Here is an 8,518-nt window from a genome sequence, read left to right as displayed (position 1 = left end):
ATTCCTCATATAATCAAGTAAATGCCGAGGATATCCTCTGTCTAAAACCATATTAATTACAACATGTAATTCTCTAGTCAAACATTCTTAATGTGATGTCATACGAGCTATCCTGATACATTGTGCTTTGACTATGCTTTTTTTCTGACTTAAAGGGTGATTACTTGAAAAATGCAAATAAGAATGACTAAAGGTTGACTTCCTAAAAACAATGGATTTGTACCCATTGCTGGTGTGACTAACATATGTGTCTAAAAAATTGATGCCCTTTCTATGAAAATGACAAGTGAACTTTAAAAATTGAGAAGACTTGTTGAGGCAGTCCAAAAAATTGTAAATCTCCTCTTCCAGTCTCATCCACAAAATAAAAATGTCATCCTGGTACCTCACATAAAGATTAACATATTGATAAATCCTAGAATTGAGTACATGATTGCATTCCCAATTATACAACACTAGATTGGCATAAATAGGGCACATGACCCACTCCTTTGTTTTTTTTTTGTAATACTCCCCCTCAAAAAACATGAAGTTGTACTCTAACACTAATAACATACATTCTAAAATCAAACTAACTTTGTCATGTGAAAAACAAGAATATCTAACCAAAGTGGAATGAAAGTGTTCCATACCCTTGTCTTTGGGTATAGACGTGTAAAGATCTACTACATCAATGGTAAGAAAAATAAATTCTTTCCTCCAAGTGTCTTTTTAAGTCTTCCAAGAAAATCCAATGAGTCTATAATTAAATGGTTGACAGACTGATATATAAATTTAAGCCATCTATCAATACAAAGACCAATGGGATATGTCTTGGATCCTCTCCCTGAGACTATAGGTCTAAAAGGGGGATTCACCAAATCTTTATGTATTTTAGGTATGCTAAAAATAGTGGCTACAAATGAGATATGACCATTACAAAAATGGTCAGCAGCCAAGGGGTTAATCCTTAAATATAGCTGGGTAACCTCCATTAAACAAGAGCACAGAGTCAATATGCATTTATATGTGTTTGAACATCCTGAATGTCTCCATCAGTAGTATGTCATTATCATGGTCTCTACTTAGTACCACATGATTTCAGAGGTTTCTCAAATTCTTAACTATTCAAAACCAGATGAATGACTTCTGTTTATATACTGCACTGATACATTTTTCAAGCTAATTTAGTTCTAAAACAAGGACAAGGAGTCAAAGATCCACTTTCTCACGGGATGTCCAAAATCAGGCTTATCAACCAGATGGAACTGAGTAATATACCAGAGGTAAAACAACAACTGGACCAGTGACACCAGCCACCCATCATTCAAGCAAAAAATCCCCATACAGATGTTCATACTGAGCATCTTCAATCACTCCCTAAGGATTAAAGTTCTGAAGTGCACAGGATATCAGTAATGTACGTGAAAGCACTACCATAGCATTAATGAGAAAGTCCCTTGTCACAACCGTTAGAGTTCTGGTTGCTTGCAGTGCCACTTAAAACTCACACTCTGCATGTGTCAGTCACTTAGTGGCTCATTCTGGACACATGGAACCAGCTGAGGCCTCTGATGACAAAAATGTATCAAATCTTCACTGCACCCAGAACAGCCAATCAGCTTTTTCTTTTTTTATCACCAAGTTCCACACCACAGAAATCCACTTAACATCCTTCACCTACAAATTAACACAGCAGATGTTCATAATTAGTAACGGCAAAATCCTTCCCAGTTATTTAACTATATTCCAGTGATTGCTATTAACCGGCCTATGGTAATAAATGAGAAGGCTTTGACAAGAAACATTCTTTAATTTGAATTGTTATTGTCACAGGTTTCAGTTCTAAAATATTCTGTCACTTCCCAAAGATAGTTGAATGAATGTCGCATACAATGTACATGTCTGTCAGGATGTAGTTGCCATAAGCACTGTTAGATGTTTTGCATTTTGAAGGCTGTGATTAAGTGTTTAAAATCATATCTTACAATGGTGCAATCAAGTCTGCTTGAACAATACTTCAAAATAAGTTATTGCCTTCTAAAACAGTGTGCGTCTGATTTCTGGAAAGACATTTTGAGCAGGCAGATTTAATTTAATCAGAAACCCAAGTAGAAAGCATATTTGTCTGTACTTTCACATGCTTCTCCACTCTGTTTATATACCGATGGTATTTCTGTTATAGTGCTAAGATTTGAAACATTCAGTCTCAGAAGTTATATGTGTGCACTGTAATTTACTATTCACTGCACCCCAAAACTCAAATGTTATAGGTGATCTTGTTCCTTAGCAAGAATGCAAAAGTCCACAATAAGCTGTCAGTTAAACCAAATTAAGCCCTTCTCTCAACACAAGCAAATAAAAATAGTGCACTATTAATGCAACCCTTTAATCAAGAGCATTTTATAACAATATGTGCTTAACCAGGTACTGTGACTTTAATAGCCTGTCATTGTGAAATTAGTAAATACCTCTCACTCTCAGTTCAATGGGTCCTGTCACTGAAGCAAAAACATTTCAAACACAGCTGTTGGTTTTGCAGTAGCCTGATTGCAAATCAAATAAGGATATGAAATGAGGATGTCATTATCTCAGCATTTTAAACCAAACCGTACAGTGCAATGATGAAATCATGAGGCTAGGAATACAAGTTTTAAAAGTCTTATTGTCTAAGCCACTATAGGTCTGATTTCTTAAGGAATTTTTCAGTGATGCTTGCCTAACTTAAATGAGAAATCATTTGGCGGCATACAAATTTGTGGCCAGAGTTGTGAATGCTGTTTTATTCTATTGATAAAGGTTGACGACTGTGCCTGTGAAGATGGAAATGAAATGAAAGATAGCAACAAAGGTGGCATTTTCACTCTAGGGACTCATTTTGCTGGAAAGATGCATTATTTCTGACTGATGAAAACTAATATTTAGCGAAGTGCATGTCTTTCATTTTCATTTTAGGTATACATTGCATTGCATGCTTTCTTCCTTGAAATTAATGATAACTATGCACTCACACGGCATAATTTTTAGGATGGTGCAGTGGTAGAATTGTCGCCTCACAGCAAGAGGTTCTCCGGTTCGATTCTTGGCTAGAGTGCCTTCTGTGCAGAGTCTGCATGTCCTCCCTGCATTCATGTGGGTTTCCTCCCCCATTAAAAAGACGTGTCTGGAGCATTACTCCTCAGGCCTCTGCTGAAATTTGGCTTTGTTCCAAGTCAGACTTTCCCAGTTAACAAATGTTGAATAAATAAAATAAATAATGCATGTATATATGTTTATATACCGTATTTCCCCAAAAATAAGACCGGGTCTTATATTCTTTCTCCCGGCGAAATGCGCATTAGGGCTTATTATCAGGGGATGCTTTATTTACCCACACCGTACAACAATATACCTTTATTCAGTTATTCATGTACAAAAATTGACATTTATTAATGAACACAAATCGACATTTCTTCATGTACAAAAATTGACATTTATTCATGTACACAAATTGACATTTATTTCATACTTTTCTATTATTGGACAACAGTTGTAATAACAGGTTGACAGTTGTGCGAAAATTCTACATAAACAGTGCAACAAACATTTCAACTCCAGAATATCTGCACCTTGGCTTTCACAGTTATTCAAATACAGTCATGTCATCTTCTTCTGCAACATTGTCATAAGTGTCCAACCCCCTAATTTTGGCCTGAATTTATTGCGACTCCATTTCCTGTAGCACCATTGGCTCCAGTCTGTCATGCCTAGCAATAGAGCTCTCCTTAAATGAGCACTGCTTGTCCAAGTAGCCTGCTCGTAGTGCATTGGCAACACAGCTGTCAGTGATTTTATGCCATGAATTTTTCACACAAGTCATAACCTCTTGCAGGCTAGGCTTCACAAAGTTTCCATGCTGATTTCTCTCCATTCTATTTTCAATGTAGTCATTGAGTTCCATGCCCAAATGGTCCTTGAATGACTTGTTTATTGCAAGAGTCTGGCAATAGGCAGTCATTCCTGTGGGAATCATTATTTGATCTATTCTCCTCCATGCTAGGAATTTCTTTGTTTCTTTAGTTCGGTGAGTGCTGGCTGAATCCCAGACTAGCAGACCTCTTTCGCCACCTTGTAAAACAAGTGGCAGCATTACATCAACCCACTTCCTTATAACTGCTTGTGTGCACCAGGCTTTTTCAGTTTCAAGAATGCAAATGCCTGAAACACGTTCCATCTTATCTTTCTTGCCCTTACAAATGATCAGAAGTGGGGTTTTCTTTCCATCAAGACGAACTGCCAAAATACAGGTAACACACGCAGTCTCTTAACCAGTGGAGGGAATGTAGATTGACGAGGCACCCCTCTGATCAATTGTTGTTTGAGATCCTTGGGCCATAAACACTGCAGTTTCATCCATAGCAATCATGTTAGACAGTTGGTATTTAGAAAAGTCAATGCCATCAACAAAGGACTTGAACGCAAGTGCACGTTTAATAACTTCAGTATCTTCCAGCTTAAAAAGTGTTGCTGATCTTCTTAGAGACAGTTCATATTGCTGAAGGAAGCAATCCAGTCAATGTTGTGATGCTTTGAATTCTTCTGGGGATATTTCTAACTGTGGTGCTACTGCAAGGAATATCATCCCTGCGCACAACCAAAGCCTTTGCTCTCCTGTTCGCAATCCACTCACAGATGATGTCTTCAAGCTCAGGAAATAATGGTTGCTGACCTGATCTACACTTACACTCCTTAGCGTTTCCCTCATTGGCCTGTTGACTGAGGTTAACATATGCTGCTCACCATTTTCGGACCATTTGGAGATCTAACTTCTTCTCTTTACAGAAAGACGTCAGGTTCTTTCCCCAGGAGTCCTCCATGATTCTTTTCTTGTACATGACGGAATAGCTCTTTCTTTTTGCACTCATCTTGTCGGGGGGGGGGGGGTTAATTGAAGACTTATGAAACTGGACTGGCAACACAAAATGGCACCGGTTATGAAGAGAAGACACAACCACAGCTGCTCGTTACCATGAGTGCGCACTTCCTGCGTGTTGTCTCTACTTTGACCGATCAAAGTACACCTGCGTAGGTTTATGGGCCAAGGATCTCAACCATCAAGTGTGAGGGATGATTATGGTTACATTAAGAATCGTGGACTCCCTATGAAAGAGTCTTATGACTTTCTGCAAAGAGAAGAATTTGGTTGTCTGAATGTTCTGAAAAAGGCGAACAGAGTGCAAAAACCTCAGTCAACGGGTGTCAATAATATTATTTTATAATTCAACACGTCCGTCGTGTGTTGTTGACAATATTAACTGGGGCTTATTTTTGGGGTAGGGCTTATATCATGAACACCCTGGAAAAACCATGCTAGACCTTACTCTCTGGTTAGGTCTTATTTAGAAAGAAATATGGTATGTAAAATGGGAAAAGAGCTCTCTCGCCATGTAGAAGTGGAAGCCATGAGGAGGTCCCTTCCGATTGAAGTCCTTAAGATGGCATCTCCAAAATATTGCAAAGTCCCAGGAGGTGCTCTGGAGGGGAGAGCAGTGGCAGACGGAAGTCTGGATGAGGGTCTGGCTGAGACCTCACAGCCCAGCAGAGTTCCACAAGGCTGGAAGGATTGGTGGGAAGCTCACCGAGGGGCTCTGAGGACAGGGTTGACACATTACGATTTGGCAGCCTCCAGGAGTTATGTAACTTGGGAAAAGAGCTCTCCCACCTGGGTAGAAGTAGAATCCATGAGGAGGTCCCTCCCCATGGAAGTCCTTAAGGGAGAGAGAGACGGATAATGGCCAGGCTGTGAGAGCTGCCACCTGGGTGAGGGGGTCCAGACCTGCATTCTCAAAAAAAGTCCCCAGAATGGCTCTGGATGGGAAAGGAAGGATACGTGGAAGCCCCAATGGGAGCATGGCTGCTACTCAGAGGCTGAGGGGAGTTCCGCAAGGTCAGCCGTGATCGGAGGGAGGTCCCGCTGAGAGGCCGCGAGGGCTCAGAGACACAGCTCAGTAAGCAGCTTGCAGGGGATATGTGGGAGAGGGGGACCATGATGCTCTGGACCGGAAAGGAGGGGGAGAGCGGTGGAAGGTGTCCAGGCGTGGAGTGCTCCCTCCTGGGTGCGAGGGTTCAGGTCGGGCCCCCAAGGGAACATCTGGTGCAAGGTTGCGGGGCCAGGAGTGCTCCTGCCTGGGTGAGGAGTGTCAGGTGGATTCCCCTCCCGATGGAAGTCCTCAAGGGAGCATCTGGTGGAAGGCCATGGGTCCAGGAGCACTCCTGACATGGAAGGTGGGAGGGGTCTGTCCTCGTCTAGTATGGGACGACATCCCTTGAAATGTGGCAAAGTCCCCAGAATGCTCTGGATGGGAAAGAGGAGGAAGCAGAAGTCCCGAAGGGAGTGCAGCTGCCACTCAGTGACAGAGTGGAGTACAGCTAGGTCAGCTGGGATTGGAAAAAGGTCCCTGTGAGAGGCTCAGTGGGCACGTGGACATGGCATGGTTAGGCAGCCTGCAGGAGATATCAATCCGGGAAAAGAGCGCTCCTACCCAGGTAGAAGTGGAAGCCTGTAGAGGGTGTCCACCCCTGTGGATACCAGGAAGGGGGAGAGTGGCATAAGGCATACGGAAATGGTGCGCTCCCTCCTGGTTGTGAGTGTTCGGGAAACGCCCCAAAGGAAGCATATGTCGCAAGGATGTGGGGCCAGGATTTCTCTGGCCCAGGTGAGGAGGGTCAGGTGGAGCACACCTGACGGAAGTCCTCAAGGGAGCGTCTGGCAGAAGGCCACAGAACCAGGAGCACTCCTGCCAGGCAGGTGGGAGGGGTCTGTCCTCATGTGGTATGGGACGACATCCCTTGAAATGTGGCAAAGTCCCCAGAATGCTCTGGATGGAAAAGGAGGGGGATGCGGAAGTCCAGATGGGAGCGTGGTTGCCGCTCGGCGTCCGAGTGGAGCTCCACGAGGTAGGTCAAGAATGGAGGGAGATCCCAGTGAGAGGCTGCGAGGGCTCGGAGACACAGACTGGTTAGACAGCCTGCAGGGGATATGCGGGAGAGGGGGACCATGGTGCTCTGAACCAGAAAAGAGGGGGAGAGTGACTGAAGGCATCTGAGCATGGAGCTCTCCCATTTGTGTGCAAGGCTACAGAGAACTCACCCCCAGTGGTTCAGAAGTTTCAGGGGATCATCCTGTGGAAGGCCGTGGGACCAGGACCTCTCCTTCCTGTGTGAACTTGGAGGGTGGTCCACCCCGTGGAAGTCGGAAAAGGAGAGCGGCGAAAGGCATTCAGGCATGGAGCGCTCCCTCCTGGGTGCAAGGGCTCTGAGAGCGTGCCCCCCTGGTAGGTCAGAAGTGTCAGGGGATCATCCTAGGGAAAGCCACAGGACCAGGAGCTCTCCTTCCTGGGTAAACTCAGAGGGTGAGTCCACCCCTGTGGAAGTCAGAAGAGGAGAGTGGCGGAAAGTGTCTGGGAATGGAGCACTCCCTCCTGCGTGCGAGGGCACTGAGACCATACCCCCGGGTGGTTCAGAAGTTTTAGGGGATCATCCTGAGGAAAGCTGCAGGACCAGGAGCTCTCCTTCCAGGGTGAACTTGGAGGGTGAGTCCCCCCTGTAAAAGTCAGAAGGGGAGAGTAGCAGAAGGCGTCCGAGCATGGAGCACTCCTGCCAGGCAGGTGTGAGGGTTCCATCCTCGGTCGGTAAGGGACAGCATCCGCAAAATGCGGCAAAGTCCCTCGCATGTATCTGGATGGGAAAGCAGGGGGACATGGAAATCCCGCTGAAAGCACAGCAGCCAAGGGGAGTTCCACGAAGTTGGCCAAGATCAGAGAGAGGTCCAGCTGAGAGGCCGTGAGGGCTCGGAGACATGGCCCAGTTAGGCAGCCTGCAGGGGATATGCGGGAGAAGAGCGCCATGATGCTCTGGACCGGAAAGGAGTGGAGAGCAGTGGAAGATATCCAGGCATGGAGCGCTCCCTCCTGGGTGCAAGGGTGTCGAGACTGTACCACCCCAGTGGGTTGGAAGTTTCAGGGGATCATCCTGTGGAAATCTGGAGGACCAGGAGCTCTCCTTCCCAGGTGAACTTGGAGGATGAGTCCACCCCTGTGGAAGTTGGAAGGGGAGAGTGGCGGAAGGCATCAGGGCATAGAGCGCTCCCTCCAGGGTGCGAGGGCACTGAGAGTGCACCCCCCCAGTGGGTTGGAAGTGTCAGGGGATCATCCTGTAGAAAGTCACGGGACCAAGAGCTCTCCTTCTCGGGTGAACTTTGAGGGTGAGTCTGCCCTTGTGGAAGTCGGAAGGGGAGAGCGGCAGAAGGCATCTCGGGCATGAAGCACTCCTGCCAGGGAGGTGTGATGGTTCCGTCCTTGCCCGGTATGGGACGGCGTCCACAAAATGCGGCAAAGTCCCTCGCATGTATCTGGATGGGAAAGCAGGGGGACGCGGAAGTTGGAATGAGAACGCGGCCCTTGCTCAGTGGCTGAGGGGAATTCCGGGAGGTCAGGCAAGATCAGAGGGAGGTCCTGCTGATAGGCTGCAAGGGCTCGGAGACACGGCCCAGTTAGGCAGC

Source organism: Protopterus annectens, chromosome 3.part1 (assembly GCF_019279795.1).
Source record: "Protopterus annectens isolate FY-2018-M chromosome 3.part1, PAN1.0, whole genome shotgun sequence".
In the NCBI taxonomy this organism is placed as follows: domain Eukaryota; kingdom Metazoa; phylum Chordata; order Ceratodontiformes; family Protopteridae; genus Protopterus; species Protopterus annectens.
Note: the sequence above shows the minus strand (reverse complement) of the source record.